Below are 18,289 nucleotides of genomic sequence, written 5' to 3'. Positions count from 1 at the left end.
TTTATTATCAAGTTTATTATCTATTTATTATTTAATTTATTATCTTATTATCTAAGTTATTATCTAATTAAATATTTATTATATTTATTTATACTACTTATTCATCCTATTTATTATTTTACTTTTTAAATTATACATATAATACAATTAATTAAGGTTTTTAGTTGAGATGAAAAAAAGTTAATGGCACGAGAGGGATTCGAACCCACGACCTTCGGCTAGATACGCCGCTGCTCTACCACCTGAGCTATCGTGACCTCGATCCACTCGGACATCAACTCCCCATCTCAACCCCACCTTTCAACCTTTTTCAAATGTCAAACTCATAAGGTGGGGTATCGCAGAATAGGTCAGGCCTCGTCATCAAAGATACCAAGTCAAGATACCACTGTGAATGCCGGAACATGATGATGGTAGGGCCAAATTTCATCACATCTTGCAGGTCACACGACATTGCTTGTTACCCAACTGCATACAAATGTCCTACAATTATCTTGTGCCTTGGATACGATAAACTAATAAAACCGATGAGAGGTTCTCGCCAACCACCTGTGACGACTGGCTGAGGTTAACACAGTTCCACTAAGTGTTATCACTGCTTAAATGATGGTGTCCCCTTCTATGCTGCGGCCAATGAGCTTGCAGTACCTCTTTTATACAGGCTTGTCGACGATCGACGAGATCTCGACCAATTCTCACTAATAGAGAAACCGTGGTGATACAGAGGTGCTGCAGGCTAATTGGCTGCAGCATGGAAAGCGAAACCATTGTTGAAGCAGTAGTGCCAGCAATCACAGGCAGTCATTGGTATTGAGCTAACTAAAATGGGCTTTGACAAGGCGTCATTGTCATAATAATCAGAGTCGTACATGACCACGACCAATTGTTACAAAAAGCTTTAAAAATATGGCTCAAATGGTGCCGGGAAAAGGGGCTAAAACTCATCCAAATGAATCGTGTCATTCACGAGGACAAACAAGCTAAATTCTACCTATTTAACCCAAAAAAGAAGAAATAAATCATTCTCTCATCTAGAGTTCTTGGCCAAAGGTTGATGTGGTCACACCACGTGAGTGAAGGCACAATGGATGCAGAACATGGTATCTAAATCCTAAGAACATTTTACGATAGTCAGACCATAATTATATATGCAAGCTAATAATCCTTAGCGTCAAACTCTTAACTTTTAAAACAACATCCACAGCTGGTTTATTGCGAAGAAAGCCGAACTATGAGAACCACATGGCCGTGGGATACATCACAAACATCTTTCAAGTCGAATAACCAGCTACAGAAACACGTACCCATGAAATCGATGACAACATCAACGGTGCAACAATTATAATTATCAGGCACCTCTAAAGAAAGCCAACGAGATCAGCAAATAGGTTAGGTTCAGGTCAAGAAGGAATTTCAAGCAAATCTGCATTTGGAAACAATACATAGGCACAAATCCTGTGGCATAAACAAGAGCCACTTTAATAAAGAATCGGAATTTAGGTTACTAGAGAAAATTAGGTATGCCAAACATGAGGCAAAAGGAGACTACCCTCCAAACGAACTCAGTTAGAGAAAGAATCCAATGGGTAATGGGTATATTTTGGAGTCGTGTTCTAATATAATACCACATAAAATATGGGACAATTAATAGATGGTCAATGTCGATATGCCTAGATATAGATGTAGATATAATTGCAAGGTATAGTATACTGCGCCCTTTAAGAGCTATTGTATCCCCCGTTCTCTGCCTAAAGCCCATCGGTGAGTCCTATTTCATCAAGAAACTTGATTAATAGGCCCGGTTTTAGTGGTTGAAGCTCTTTTATGGTCACATTATACATCCCAAAACATTTCCTCCTGCGGGCTCATGTAGCTCCGCAGTTTGTTAGTAAATGTGTTGGTGTCTCTTCCGCCTCCTTGCAGAATCTACATGTGCCATCTTGGATTGTTCCAATTTTCTTTAGGTGTCCATTTAATCTACAGTGTCCTGTTAGGAATCCTGTTAGGATTCGCAGTCTGCTCCTGCTTCCTTTGACACATTCTGTGATTTCTTTCTTGCCAAAATTGGTTAGAAGATTCTTGGATTGTCTATGTCCAATGAGTGAATTCCAAAGTTCGCTCATTTTCTTTTTGTCCTTCTGTCTGAGATATTCGTTAATAGTGTGGATTCCTATTCCACAGAAGGGTTCGGGTCCTATCAGCGGTGTGGCAGCCCCTTTCCTTGCAAGGGTGTCCGCTTTCTCGTTACCTTCTACTCCCATGTGGCCTGGGACCCAGCAGAGGCAGACTTTATTCTGCATACCTAATATGTTTAATTTGGCTTTGCGGTTCAGCACCATCCTTGAACTAATGGTACTTGAGCTTAGTGCTTTGATGGCTGCTTGGCTATCTGACACGATGGCTATATTCTTGTTTTTGTACCCTTTGCTTAGATTGAATTGGGTACATCTTTCAATTGCATGAATCTCAGCTTAGAAGATACTGGTGTGTTTTCCCATGTGTTCTGAGTATTTGGTTCCAGGTCGAAATACTCCTGCCCCCGTACCTTCTTGTGTTCTAGATCCATCTGTGTACCAGAGGATGGTGCCATTTTTAAAGGAGTTATTTTCCTCTCTTTCCCATTCTTTTTGGGTACACAGGTTTATTTGGAATTTTTGAAAATTGGATTTTGGCCTAGAAGAACAGAGACAACAGAGCAGTCCTGCAACAGCCAGGGGTGAGCAATGGTGGAGCAATGGACCAAGGAAAGCCATTGTTCAGCAATGAAAATCTTGATAACATACCACTAAAAATTATTATATTCTTAAAGAATCTTCTAAAACTATTAGCATAGCTTGATCATAATATTCTGGATGTAAAGTAATATTCTTTATACATCCATTATATTTTGTGGTCTGATTGACCAAATGACTTCTTTCAATTAATTAATCTTTTTATGTAAAATATTGGTTGAAATGAAAAAGTTTGTGTCACGAGCGGAATTCGAACCCACGACCTAGGCTCAATACGCGATTCACGATAGCTCAAGTGGTTATAATAGCAGCGTATTGAGCGAAGGGTCGTGGGTTCGAATCCCGCTCGTGACACAAACTTTTTCATTTCACCCAATACCTTACATAAAAAGATTAATTCTTTATACAGTCTGATCGTCTCTGATCATCTTGGTCTACGTATTCTCTTATTTTGTCGGTGGATATTCAAATCATCTCTTGATTTCCTTCTAGCTCTAATGCAACTGCCTTTCGTCGGTCCATTAAAGGAGAACCGGTTGGTTATGGATTGCAATGTTAATTCAAGGAAATCTCAAGAATTTTCAAGCTTGAGAAGTGCTCCTGGAGTGTATAATCAATCCACAGTCCAATATTTCATTTATCTGGATCTGCTATCAGCCCAACTGCATACTTTTTTTTTCATAGTTCACTTTGAATATAGCGCCGGAGGCACCTACGCCAATTCAGAACGGATACTTCCTCAGAGGAATCACGACAACCAGCCGTCGGTCATGTTTATGCATGAAACACGAATTCTACTTCCTGGTTTTTTTTTCTTTTCTCAGGCAGTTATTTAACTAACGCTGTTTTAATTTTATCACAAATTATTCAATCGAAAGTACACCAAGGATCAATAACTTATCAAAATTGTTAACTTCTAGTCGGTTGTTAGCTTTGTAAAGAAAATGTCATTTTTAAGTATTTTCTTCAAATTGTGAAATATTTCCATTGAGTTTGCTTCTTCGCCTATTTAACCCAATAATCGGTTAATCCAAATAATTCAATTAACCGCTTTAAATACTAATTGTCTCCAAGTTTGACACGTTGGAAACTATTTTCGATTTAAATATTTTATAGCCCCTGGGAATAGAGGAACACATATATTCTAAACTGTAGGCCCAAAGTTAGGTTATTCTTTATAATCTGATACTATAGTACGAGGCGGATTCCATTCTATATATCCTTTGAAAGTTCCAAACTCCAGGAAGGCAAAAAATCGCTAATAGACTCATATTACTTCATATTACCACAAAGGGCAAAATGGCTCACTCTCCCAAGGGAAAAATATTTCACACTTAGCATTACTAGTTTAGTAAAACATGGGGTGTAAATCCAAAAATGGACAAAAATGAGACTTGGCCAAAATATCGCGTGTTTACGTAGCATCAACTTGTTAATTAACTTAAATAGGCATAAAAGGTTTATACGTTTTCTTTTTTTTTGAGGTACATCAATCAGAATGACGTAGAATTAAAAAAACCTTGCGCTTCGCACTGATATTTTTCTACTTCACTAGCCAACCCTTACATGACCTAAAATATGTGTAAAGATTGAAAACTTCAGGAAAGCAAAGGCATCGCAAAAGTTACCTTGGCCCTTCATACTACTGTCTACAACGTGAAATAGCCCATTCCCTCGAGGGAAAAACCTCTCATACATTGGATAACAATATATTAAGCGAAGGGCAAAACGTGTAATGTAAAGCCCCATGGATCGAAAAAATAACTTGGGAAAGAAGATACAAAATCATTTACAAAAATTTAAAAGATTAGATAAAGTAACCTAACCTTACTAACTCATCCCTAACCCTATCTAACCTAACCTAACCCAATCCATGTTCGTTCTCCGGTAAAACTGAAGATGCAAAAATGGTCCAAACCAAAAGCATATGAAAATTATTAATAGAATATTGTGTCCTGTTGTACAGAGCAGGCTAGCGGAAACAGCTTATAACTTTCGGTAAACAGTCGGTCAAAAGGTTAACTTACATCGTACAATCTGATATCCGACCAGAAAAAATATCAAAATTTTCCATCATCAATAAATTAAAATATGGAATCAAGTATGTAAGTATGTGAAGGATCATAAACATTCTACGTATCCTGTAAAGGTTCAAAACTCCAGGAAGACAAAAATATAGCAAAATTCAATCTATTCTGACCTTTGCCCTTCATACAACCAGCTAAAAAGAGCAATGGCCGTTCCCATCGAGGAAAATATTTTTCACACATTTCATAGCAATACAAAAAGCAAAGATCCAAAAAGTGTAATAAAACGTGGGGTAGAAATCAAAAAATGGATAACATATTAGATATAAAGATTAGATAAAGTAACCTAACCTTACTAACTCACCCCTAACCCTATCTAACCTAACCTAACCTAACCCAATCCATGTTCGTTCCCCGGTAAAACTGAAGATCTAAAATATAAGATCTATCTTGGATCTAAAATATATTTTAACCATATCAATATGGTGATAGATCTGCACATAGCGCAGAAACTGTTTTAATTATGATGTCTGGTAATAAGAGAAAACATAGATAAAAGTAAAATGACCATCATGACTTTAGTTGACTTTAGCCAGCTTTTTTAACAGTATAAAACACAAAATCTTAATAGCAATCCTGAAATGATTAAATTTATCCGATAATGTAATTAACTTATTTCACACATATTTAACAAACAAAAGTCAGATGATAAAAACACAGGATGGAGAAGTTTCTGAAGAAAAATTCATTAATCACGGGTCTCCACAAGGGTCTACTTTGTCAACGTTGTTGTTCTCACTGTACATTAATAGTACATATCAAGCTTTACATTGTTGTAAAGTTGAATTATACGCAGATGAGCTAAATGTTTATATCAATGCAAAATTATATAATATTAACGAAAAAATCGAAAAAGATGAATGCTGACCTTGTAAGACTTGCAGACTGGAGTAATAACCATACGTTACGGTTAAACCCAACTAAATGCAATGCAATTATTTGCCCATAATAAATTATTTAAAATATCAACCTTGATGATGTAAATAAAATTAAAATTGATAACATTTTTTTAAAATATGAGGAAAATGTATAACGTCTGGGTTTAAAGTTTACCAAGAATCTGTCATGGGGTTTATAGGCGTTAAAAATTAAATAACAAATCTACTCGACCTTACATATATTTAATAATTTGTTAAGTTTTGCAAAGTGCAATGAAAATATCAAAAAACTTGTGGTATGAAACGTGGGATATAAATCAAAAAATGGATAACATATCAATATCTTGAATCTGAAAATATAATTTATCCATATCAATCTGATAATTAATAAAAACTTGTATCAACTCTAATCTTTTTACATATAACATATGATGTAGGAGCAATGTGTGACTTAAATCGTGCATAGATCAAAAAATTGCAAGTTGGGTTAAACATGTGTATCAGATACATCCTAAACCTGAAATATGACAGAAGTACATATAATAAGTTTTGGCAACTTAAATTTCTCAAAATTAAAGATTTATTTGGAGATCACCAGGTGCGGTCTGATGTGACGTAGGTTTTAGAAAAATATTTTCTTTATCGTGCCAACGTTTCGATCTTTATTGAGATCATCTTCAGGGCCTGGGATTTATAAACATTATTTAAATTTTACGAATATATATAAATTCATTTTTTCACATCCTACGTGTATTTGTAAAATTTACACAATGTTTATAAACCCCAGCCCTGAAGATGATCTCAATAAAGATCGAAACGTTGGCACGATAAAGAAAATGTTTTTCTAAAATCTACGTCACACCAAACCGCATCTCATGATCTCCGAATAATCGTCAAGTAACGGTTACTAAACACCGCACATTAATGATTTAATCGATTACAGTCTATCATCTAAAGTTTTTAAAGTTTTAAATGTTCAAAATCCAAAATATCTTTATGTGAAAGTTAAGTAAATGCGGACAGCCTTGCAAGGTAAGGAGCTTGCTACACCGCTGACAGGACCTGAGCCCTTCTGTGGCATAGGAACCCACACTATTAACGAGTATCTCAGAGAGAAGGACAAAAAGAAAATCAAGGAACTATGGAATTCACTCATTGGGCACAGACAATCCAAGAATCTCCTAACCAATTTTGGTAAAAAAGAAATTACAGAATGTGTCAAGGGAACAGGAACAAACTGCGAATCCTGATAGGATTCCTAACAGGACACTGCAAGCTAAATGGACACTTAAAGAAGATCGGAATAATCCAAGATGGCACATGCAGCTTCTGCAAACAGGCAGAAAAGACACTTCTACTAACAAACTGCGGAGCTACACTTGCTCGCATGAGGAAATGTTTTGGAATGTATAATGTGACCATAGAATAGCTTAAACCACTAAAACCGGGCCTACTAATCAAGTTTCTTGATGAAGTAGGACTCACCGATGTGCTTTAGGCAGAGAGCGGGGTATACAATAGCTCTTAAAGAGCGCAATATACCATACCTTGATTATTACATGTACATCTACATCTAAGTACATGTCTCAGATTCATGATAAACATACTAGGATCAATCCCGTCTGCTAATCGTTAAACACAAAACCAAAACTTTTAATAGGTCATTCTCAGTAAAAGGTGCAATAATTTTTTATAGATCCCTAAACACATAAAACTTTTTTTTTTAATTTATTTGTTACCTATACAGAATTGTATACTATACAAATATGTACACATGAATGATAAATCACACAGCACAACACTAGCACTAATGCCAGCACTGCACCGGTAGAGCACATGCTTTGAGGAGCCAGCCATTGCTGGCACTCATTGTGACTAGGTATCAAGAAGGTCCCGAGGCGATCGTCTGTTGAGGCGACGTGGTGGGTTGTCAGGATGGGAATGAGTGGATACGGCTCGAGCAGTATGGTTAGGATGGTTCGAAAGGTTGGTATGGAAGGTTTGGAACCTGGACTGGATTAGTTCGTTGGCAAAAGTTGAGGTCTGTGGATAGTGAGGTTAGCGACATAATAAGGTGCTTTGACAATTTGTCTAAGGATTTTCGATTGGAAGGACTGGATGCGCTGGATATTGAAAGGCTTGGCAGTTCCCCACAGTTCTATTCCGTATGTCCATATTGGTCTTAGTAAAGTCTTGTATAGTGTTAGTTTTGTCTTAATTGCCAAAGTCGATTTCGGTCTTAAAAGTCTTCGTAGTAGTCCAAGTCTTGTATTAAGTCGCTGTTTTTTAAGTCTTGTGTGGGGATTCCACGTCAGTCTGCTGTCGAGATATACTCCCAGGTATTTGACTTGAGTGGAAACTGGTATCTCTTTGTTGTTGATGTACAATGGAGGGCAAGATTGCTTTTTCAGCGTAAAAGTACACTGAGTGCATTTTTCTTCGTTCAGTCTTGTCCTCAATTTTTTACACCAGACTTCGATAAGCTCAAGGTGTTCCTAGATGTTGGAGGTAGCTTGGACAGGATTCGAGTTACAGGATAGGATTGCGGTGTCGTCCGCGTAGGTGGTGATAATAGTGTCAGGATGTGTTGGTAGGCCAGCAGTATAAATGATAAATAGGACAGGACCAAGGATATATACCTTGCGGTATACCGACCTGTGTCTGTTTGACTTCCGCAGCATCTCACTCTGAAACAGCGATCACTTAGGTAGGATTTCATTAAAAGGTAATAATGGGAGGGTAGGAAGCGCTTAAGTTTAAAAAGTATGAGTTAAAAAAACACATAAACCTAAGTAAAAATATCAACGATTTCCAGAATAGTATTAAAAATCACCTCTTATCAAGCTATGATTGATGTTAAAAATTCACTGTCAAATTTAACTTTTTTAAATGTATTTTTATTACTATTTAGTGACTAGACGTTTTATTTCTAGATTTATATTGACAATTTATAAGTCATGATTTGTACTGAATTGTATTGAAAAAGTATTTTTGTTCATTTACTATAATAGTAATTTACTGCATTACATTTCGTGGTCCGATCGACCAAATAACTTTTTCATTTCAACCAATACCTTACATAAAGATTAATTAATTAGTAATTTACTTTTTATTTGCTCGATTATTCTGTATACTAGAATATTTATTTCAATAATCCTTGAGATCAAATCTTGTGTGATTGATAACTAAAGCCTTCATCATCATCATCATTATCATACCCCTCCTCATTTTCCTTTTGACCTTTGGTCTAAGGTACTCATTGATAGTGTAAATCCCTATGCCACAGAAGGACTCAGGTGCTATCAACCCTTTGCTTGCAAGGGTGTCCTCTCTCTCGTTGCCCTGTACTCCCATACGCCCTGGGACCCACCAGAAGATGACGTTATTTGTCATACCTAATCTATTTAGTTCAGCTTTCAGCACCATCTTTGAGCTAATGTTGTTTGAACTTAGTGCTTTGATGGCTGCTTGGCTATCTGACATGTTAACTGTATTCTTGTTTTTGTACCCTTTGTTCAGATTGAACTGGGGGGGAAACATCTCTCAACTACATGGACTTCAGCCTGGAAGATACTGGTGTATTTTCCCATGGGTTCTGAGTATTTGGTTCCAGGACAGAACTCTTCTGCCCGCATACCTTCCTTCCTGCTAGATCCAGCAAAGCAGATGGCACCGTTTACCCTTTTCCCTTTCTTTTCTCGGTACTTATTTATTTGGAAATTTTTCTTGAACTCAAAAATCCTGTTCATGTCGTCTCTCGGGGCCATTAGTATAGGATGTTTCTTCAATAAGCTGTTACTATCTCTACATTTAAGTTTAAGCACTATTGGAGGTTCCTCTGTAATAACGTTGATAATAGTTTTCTTGTGAGGTAGCATTCATGTAAATACAAAATAAAATGGGCCCGAGAATAGATCCTTGTGGAACCCCTGATGCTACTTTATACGGAGAAAAAAAGAAAAAAACATCCTGCTACCGTGGAAGACCGATCGCTCAAATACGATTGAACTATTTTAATTACATAAGAAGGAAATTGGTACCTTATTATCCGGAAAATTATCCCTTTTTGCCATACAGTGTCAAATACCTTCTCCAAATCCGTTAGTGATATGCTTCTACCAAGTTTTCAGTTATACAACTACATCTGGCTAATTGAAACTCCAACCTGGAAGAAACCCAAACTGTTAATTTTTATTAATTTCTTTTCGATTATACATCTTTTCAATATTTTAACTAATGTGTTGTTTTTTCAAAAATATGGCTCACGGCACTACCTAAGCTGATCGGACGATAATGGGTGTGGTCCAGATCAACTTTACCTTTCATTCTTTCCATATTTTTGGGAAGTAACCTTGAATGAGCATGAAGACATTAACGGCCCTACAGATTAAACGTCCATTTATTTATATTTAAGGTTGTTTTATGTCTTATTACCGAATCACTTATTGTATAATTTAATTGCACAATACAGGAACCACAGCTGGAACGGGTATTCAAGCGGTATGACGTAGTGGAAATAGTTTTTATTCGATAATCATCCCTGTTAACTTGTCAACCACCCATTTAATTTACTCGGAAACTACAGCTCTATTCATTTTCCTGCCAACGTTCACTCTTGGCACAGAGATAATGGGGAAAGAAATAATGGTTCATAAAAATGATAAAATAGCATAAATAAGACATGTATAGGTCAATAAAAAAAAAAAAAAAACACATTTGAATAAACTTTCAAGAACGAAAAAAGTGTGTGTATCACGTAAAGCGCCTCATTACATCATATTAAGGGTACACGGATACTCAAGTCACTACATGTTTCAGTAGATATCTCGGTAGGCGGTTGTCACACTCCAACAGTAGGTGATTGATCATCTGGGCCGAACTTGCTCAGACGTACAAGCAGGGTCATTTGGTCATTCAGTCATTTTCTCTGGTTAGGAAGATGGAGTAACCGATTAAACTCATAGTCTTTTCTTACGATTCGAGCTGAAACGTGAATTTCCGTTACAGTTGATTGCCTGGTTAAGATTTGGTACAGTGTTATTCCTGTCACGGGGGGCGATTTTCTGATTCCTCATATCGCCTAAGTCTTCAAGAACTGTAATTTGGTCGTTACCGTTCATTTTGTTCTGCCTATCCTCATTGTCAGGATTGGTCTGTCAGAACGCGTTTTGGAATTAGCCATCTTCAACAATTCCGACAGTCGCAAACCTTTACGTTCTTATAAAAGTGACTTGACTTCACTTCAAACGGACCCAACACTGAAGATGACAAAATTTCCTGTGGTTCTGAGAAGGACGCGAGGATTTTTTAAGACCACACCTAGCCCTTGATCGATGTTTGTAGTGCACGACTCCCACCTCCGAAGGGGTGGGTTCCACGTAGGTTCCAACCCCATGACAGTATACTCTGCCCTTGGTCTACTCAAGTACTCTACTGCGGGGCTTCACAAACTGTGGTCCGCAAACCCTAACTAGGGTGTCCGCGGCGAACTTTAAAAAAAATAATATTCACAAAAATAAATGTAGAATGAATGAATAAAATTAATAAACTAATAACAATGAGTACTGAAAAAGAATTTTTTTTATTTTTGCAGCAGCAGTGTTTGTCCACAGACATGCTTTAGCTATTAAACAAATGCCAGCCTCTTTTAAGAAAGTATTGGATGATTCTGTTCCAATTATTAATTATATCAAGGCATCATCATTCCCTGATTCTCCATGCAGAAATGAAGGTGGCTCTCTCTCTCTATTATAGGAATTACGTTCTGAAGTTTTGTTGATGGACCACAATGTCAAATTGGCCAACACCTTCGAAATTTGGAGTTGTCCTTTGAGCACTGCTTCCAAACAGCTCGAAATGCAATGATGCAAGATTATGAATGGGTGGTCAAACTGTTTTCTGTTTCGACCAAGCCAACTAGTCTATCTTCAAATGAAAACAAATTTTGATGGACATTACTTCAGTCTTCACTTGAAATCTACTTTCGCGTCCGATACTTACCCCATGTTGGGCTCCGACTGGAAAACAACAAATTTCAACAGCTCGTTGAAGAAGCAAAACGTGTTCTTCTTCCATTTGCCAAAAACTATCCATGCGAATCCGGATTTTCTATCTATACAGCCACCTAAACTAAACACCGAAAATGTCTGTTGGACCGACATCCGTCTCCAGCTATCAAAAATTAAACCCAACATATCGAAATTATGCAGGCTTCAAAAACCTCACTCTTCTCATTAATCATTAATGTTCAAATTATTACTTTCGAATTTGGCTCGAGTTTTACCTACCTATCGATTCCGTTCTGTACCCAGAGATATTCGCAAATATACCCTATGTAAAACACATGAGTACTACTAGATCCCAAACAATTTGCAACCGTCAAGAACGACCGACGCATCAGACGCACCAGAGTAGCCAGCCCATAGTTATCAACACCCTTGACTCCATCAAAAGTGACGTACCAGCGCTTGGGGAGTAAAACTTCCTTAGACGGAGTTTTTAAATTTACGTGGTGTTCCCTAACAGAACAGCACATGCACTCAGATTTCTGCGGGCGTAGGTTCTCCTCCTCTCAGAACCTGGCGTATGTCCCCAAGACGGGTGTTCCCAAGAGGCCTGAATTACGCAGCCATTGGTCTGCCGCACCATTGTTAGAACCAACGGACTTCGAATATGCAGTTGCCTTTGTGGTAGGGCACCCTCCGATTACTGATGGTAGGTACTTACAGCTTTCGAGTCCGTGGCTTGATCCACGAATCCTCTACTTCTTCTCACTGGATAATAGTAAGCGTAGGGTGACCAGGATAGCCGGGGGTAAGGGATAACGATTGATGCGTAAGGCTGGCTACAATGCTCGGGCCCAAAAGTGACCATCAAGATAGTCGAAAAACACGGAATAACCTAACGTCACCGTGGACCTCTTCATGGGCGCGGATCCTCTGGATATAAGAGGAACACCCCGCAGCAGCCGATCCTTTTCAAGCCGCGACAACCCTGAAGACGGCGAAATCGGCAGACTAAATGATCGGCAACGACCGTATTAGAGGTTCACCCACAGACCACACGGAGATAACTCGCAATTCTGGAAACGACTGACATGATTTGACGTTAACTAAACCTCTCTTCATTTAAAGTCACCACCCTGATAACGTCCTCTTCACAAACCCTTCTCCTTTGATACATTTTAATCCCCAAAAAAGTTTCGTTAAAATAACACTTTTAACTTGAAAAAAATCAAATTGAGTTTCAAGGATGAAAGAATCGTTATTGCATCGTACGTCTATTTATTAAAATCGTGAATAAAATTCCCACCGGCCTTAATCGTTTTGTTCGAGAGCAAGAGGAAATCCCTTTATAATAAAAAAAGATGCAAATGTGAGGAAAATCTGATACGGAATCCTCCAATTTGTGTATGTGATATTTTCAAATCCGACAACCTTGACCAATTAAGTTTTCATTTATATTTTCAACAGTGCACTTTACTCCAACGAGATTGTATATCTTTTAGGTTGGCTAAATGTCTGGTCATCTCATGTACAACGATCACGTAGCAGGGACACCGATCCACAGTAACCACTTTGCCTCGCCCTGTTTATAACCCTGATATGTTTAAATCGAAATTAGCATTTTTTTTGTCTTGGATATCAAGAAGTACCTTTTGCCACATTTTTGAATGTTTTGTATCAATTTTTGACTGGAACTCGTTTAAAAAAATACAGCCACATAGGTGAATGGTCTCGCCCTATTTATAACCCTAAAGGTATACCATCAAACAATTATTTTTCCTGATGACCAATTTTTGTAAGCTACCGGCACTTCAGAAAAGTATACAAATGTGCATGAATATTGTAAATTGTACTTACTCTCACCAAATCAAGAAGATAACTAAAAAATTTGAAAATCGTGGTAAAAAATTACAATTAAATTTTTCCTATTAAAATTTTATAATCATTATTTTCATTGTAAAGGCGGGGGAAGCCTGAAAACGAACAGAGTAGTATTCACAAGGAAAAAGTAATAAAGACAGCCTTCCAAGGCAGAAAAGTTTATTCAAGGATAAACTTGTGAACGCGGACGTGTGGATTTCCCCAAGTGGATTGCCTGGAACGGTTTTCCGCTTTATGATATATTCGTAAAAATTATAATTGTATTATTAAGCCGAGAGTGTTTTTTTTTAGGATTTTTTTACTGGGAAATATCTATTTTTAGTTAACCTATAAGCTCGAAACGACAACTTTAAGGATATAAAGAGGGAATTCCCATTTTTCTTTCCTCTCGTAGATCTCTGATAACATAGAATAATAGGATATCCTATTTCTCATTTTATTCTTTTTTTATTGCCAAAAAAATCATAATTATTCCTTTTGGTACGTTTGTTCCATCTTTTTGGATGTGTCCATTTTCTTACCATCAGCGGCTACCTAGATAAGCTTGTTTAGGCTTATCGTTGGCTCTTCAAGAATGCACGCTGGCTTAAAAGAAAATTCATGACATATTTCACTATTTTAGAAATAAAAAATCGCCAGGATTGGACCAAATATTAAACCTTATACTTAAGAAACTTAAAAAAGTTTTAGTTTTCATAACCTACAATTTTAATGTTGTATATCTTAAGCTGATTTCCGATTTGCTTGAAAGTTTCAAAACACATCAATACTAAGTAAATATGAAAAAATGGCAAACTGGAGAAATACTACGGCACCGTCCCTCAAGGCTCCATTTTGGATCCTACATTGGTTTCCTACATAAATTTCCTTGATTACCTCCTGGAGGATTTGCGATTTCCAAAAATATTAATATTAAATATTTCAATTAATTAATCTTTATGTAAGGTTGTTGAAATGAAAAAGGTAGTGTCACGAGCGTGAGTCGAACCCACGACCTTCGGCAAAATACGCCGCAGGTCTGCCACTTGAGCTATCGTCACTTCCATCCACTCGGACACCAGCTCCCCATCTCAACCTACAACCTTTCAAATTTTCCCTTTTTGCCATTTTTAAAATGTCGTGTAATCGGGATTCCATTTAATTGAAATAAGTAATTTGGTTAATTACACCACTAAACATAAATGGATTATTATTAAAGTCGGAAAAACAAGCGTCTATACACAAGGTGAAAGTTAAAAATTAACATATCTAATACTAAACTTTTCTTTGCTTTCCCATAAAATATTGCCAGACAGAAAAGTCTAGAGTTATTAGTTCTACTTCATGTATATTTTCCTCTCATATTTTACACAAAAAGACATCAGATTTCTAAACGATGGGTGTTATTATTGTTTTATATCAAAAGTTTCTATATTTTGATGATAAAATAATCCTGGCTAATTGACATAATATGAATTTATGCCTTTTCATACATCCTTTCAACAAAATAAAACGCAATTGACAACTCTTCTTCAAACATTGCTCGCTATTTTTTTTTTAATCTTCTTTAACTGCGCTGTAAATATTATACGCTATAATTGTTTTTGCCGCCTACAAATTAATTATTAATTGTTTTCATATTTACTCTGCTCCAGCAGGGATTTAAAAGAAGAAATCGATTTGGGACGCACACTATGGTTTGTTTAAACGTTGAAAATTAATTTTTTTGTTAATTTTGTTTTGTAGAAAATTTGCGTAAATACGTATTATTTGAAACATATGTTTTTCTTTTTTTTCCCGATGTCAATGGTGACGATAGGCTCACTTTTATCCACTGCGACCTAAAATATCTATTTTTGAATTGTCTTTTATTCCTATACCCCAGGAAAGTGCAGTACTTTTAAGTTAGTTTCTTTTCCAAAGTGACTTTTCTTAGCTAATGCTTATCAGTCACATCAGATCGAATATCTCTGCCGTTACATGGCAGAGTCGGTAGGTTTTTGCCTCAAGTTTTTCCATTTATTTAAATGTGGTGACATTGGATATAGGATTATTATTTGTCTTGATCCTCCTCAGAGATAGGGAGATTTTTGTTTCCCTGGTAGATATGTTGAATTGTTGAATGATGTTGATGATGAACGGTCTTGGCGAACAAATGCAGGGTTGTAACTAAATTGAATGACCTAGCCTTCAGCGGGCAAGATGGATAAGACGAGAGTTTAAGTTAGTGGGACTCAGAACTGACCCTTGGGGTACACATGCAGGAACATACAAGAAAAGGAAGATAAAAATACTAAACTTTACATACATACTTGCTAAGGGCCCTAGAAGCTAACCAAACAGTATTTTAAGTTTCTTTTTTTTATTTGATTTTCTTCCTTTGGTGTGCATGTATTACAAAATTATTATATATCAGTCGATTTTTTGCCGCAGGATGAGAAAAAATGTGTAGGACTGTATTAAATAAGATTAGATATAAAAAAGTTACAAAAACCAAATAGCGCTTTTAATAAAGTAAGCCAAAAAATTAGGATGCGTTTTAAGCACTCTTAAAAATTAACATTTTTGCTAGATTTGCATTTGCCGGGCGCATTTTTTGTTGTCGCCCATGCCCGGTGTTCCATTAAAAATTCATACTCCTATGGATTTTATCCAAATTCAAACAGATGGGAACTGTTTGAAAGCTGTATTATTTTACTTTCAGACCACGTAAAAATTTTAAAAGTCATTATAAACGTGTGTAAAAATGTGTGGTGATTAGTGACCGTTAATCGATATTTATTTAGAAATCGTGAGATGCGGTCTGGTGTGATGTAGGTTTCAGAAANTTAAATGTAAACAATGTTTGTAAATCCCAGGCCCTGAAGATGATCTCAATAAAGATCGAAACGTTGGCACGATAAAGAAAATGTTTTTCTGAAACCGACATCACTCCAGACCGCATCTCACGATTTCTAAATAAATGTCATTATAAACGAGAAAAATAAAGATGAATTCAACAATAAACCATAAACCCTGAAATGTTTTTTTTTTTAAATCTCCGGTTCTACAATAATATTTACGGAGGCCATGTTTGTGCCATTACGTGTCGTTTACGGGGTTCAATGAAGCCCAGCGAAACCAAACGAATCCAAACGTTTCCCACAAGAGCAACCTACAGATTTGAAAATCGCACATTTTGAAGAAACCTTTTGGGTGCGCGAGAGGGAGGCTTAGGAGCCGAAAAAACCATATAACTAATTTAATAATATATATATTTTTTTAATATAGGCTTCTGTCATTATTTTGTGTGTATATCAAGGTTGTAATATACCAGTTTATTTATTTTTTAATTTACCATAATGAGAAAACAATATGCAGGAAAAATCACCAAAAAGGTAAAGGCGCTCCCAGTAAAGCAGGCCAACATTTTTTCAAAAATCAATTCGAATTCATTATAAGCACCTTTTAAAACCATTATATAAGATTTTTGTAGTAAACCAAAAATATAAATTTTTGGCTGGTCCATGGGCAATTTTTTCTCTTCCATGCCTGCTCATGACTCATATGAATTTTATACAAATTCAATGTTATAACAACCTCTTTCAATTAATTAATCTTTATGTAAGGTATTGGTTGAAATGAAAAAGTTTGTATCACGAGCGGGATTCGAACCCATGACCTCGGCTCAATACACTGATCACGATACTAATGTCATGATAGCTCAAGTGGTTAGAACAGCGGTGTATTGAGCGAAAGGTCGTGGGTTCGAATCCCGCTCGTGACACAAACTTTTTCATTTCAACCAATACCTTACATAAAGATTGATTAATTAAGTGAAAGAAGTTATTTGATTAATCCGACCACGAAATATAATGGGGTTATAACAACTGTTAGAAAGTTTAATCTTTTTTCTTTTAGAGTATATCAACAACTACTATAAATGAGAAAAATAACGATAAATTTGACAAAAACCGTTTAAATATGATATTTTTTAACTGCGTTTCTATTTTTTTAATATNAATTTTTTTCCTTTTTTTTAATGGAAACCAACTTTGGGCCATCATGTATAGTTTATAAGCTCCCGATCCCTTGTAGAGTTTCCTGTGGGTAAGTTGTATTTCCAAAGCTATTGAAAAAAAGTCCATCTTTTGTTTTTACCAAAAATTTTTATTTAGGAGTTTTTGCAGGCCCAAAAAGCAAATATTAATTTTGTTTCTTTATTAAAAAAAAATTAAGCTACCTACTTTGCTACGTCGCTCACAAATTATGTATTTCAGTAGGTAGCTTAAGCATTTATGACGCAAGCAACGTTGGCTTTTTATTCTTTGTAGTTAATGGGGTTCAATGAAGACCAGCAAACCCAAACGAATCCAACCGTTAGAAAGCTTAATCTTTCTTGTTTTAGACTATATCAAAAATGTTTAGATTTTATGCCATTATCAATAACAAAACGAGATTCTGTAAATTTAAATATTCCATTTTTTATCCGCGTTTCCAATTTTTTTACTGAAACCAAGTTTGTGCCATCACGAGTAGGTTATAAGCTTCTAAGACAGTAAAGTTTCTTGTGGGCCTGTCGAGTCTTTTCAAAGTTGTCACCATTGCTTTTTGAAAAAATTCAAAGCATTCCGAAAAGCGAAAGATTTGAGAAAAATAAGTGCATTTTTAACTTTCCGAACAATTTGTTTTCAGGGTTTTGGAGGATTAAAAAACAATTCTTCTTGCCAAAAATAAATAAATAAAAT

At 36.2% G+C, this 18,289-nt stretch overlaps 1 protein-coding gene across 2 annotated transcripts in view; it reads right to left on the bottom strand.

Moving 5' to 3' along the window:
* LOC106664699 (chromatin modification-related protein EAF3-like) overlaps positions 1-18,289 on the bottom strand; it is a 70,756-nt gene that overhangs the window by 17,827 nt on the left and 34,640 nt on the right. For both annotated transcript variants that reach the window (XM_024228161.1, XM_024228160.1), the window contains exon 2: positions 9,738-9,862. The gene's annotated coding sequence lies outside the window, so the exon portion shown is untranslated. The remainder of the gene's footprint in view (positions 1-9,737; positions 9,863-18,289) is intronic.

The sequence above is a fragment of the Cimex lectularius genome, unplaced genomic scaffold (assembly GCF_000648675.2).
Source record: "Cimex lectularius strain Harlan isolate CLEC.00 unplaced genomic scaffold, Clec_2.1 scaffold154, whole genome shotgun sequence".
In the NCBI taxonomy this organism is placed as follows: Eukaryota; Metazoa; Arthropoda; class Insecta; order Hemiptera; family Cimicidae; genus Cimex; species Cimex lectularius.
This window is presented reverse-complemented; position numbering and strand designations above follow the sequence as displayed.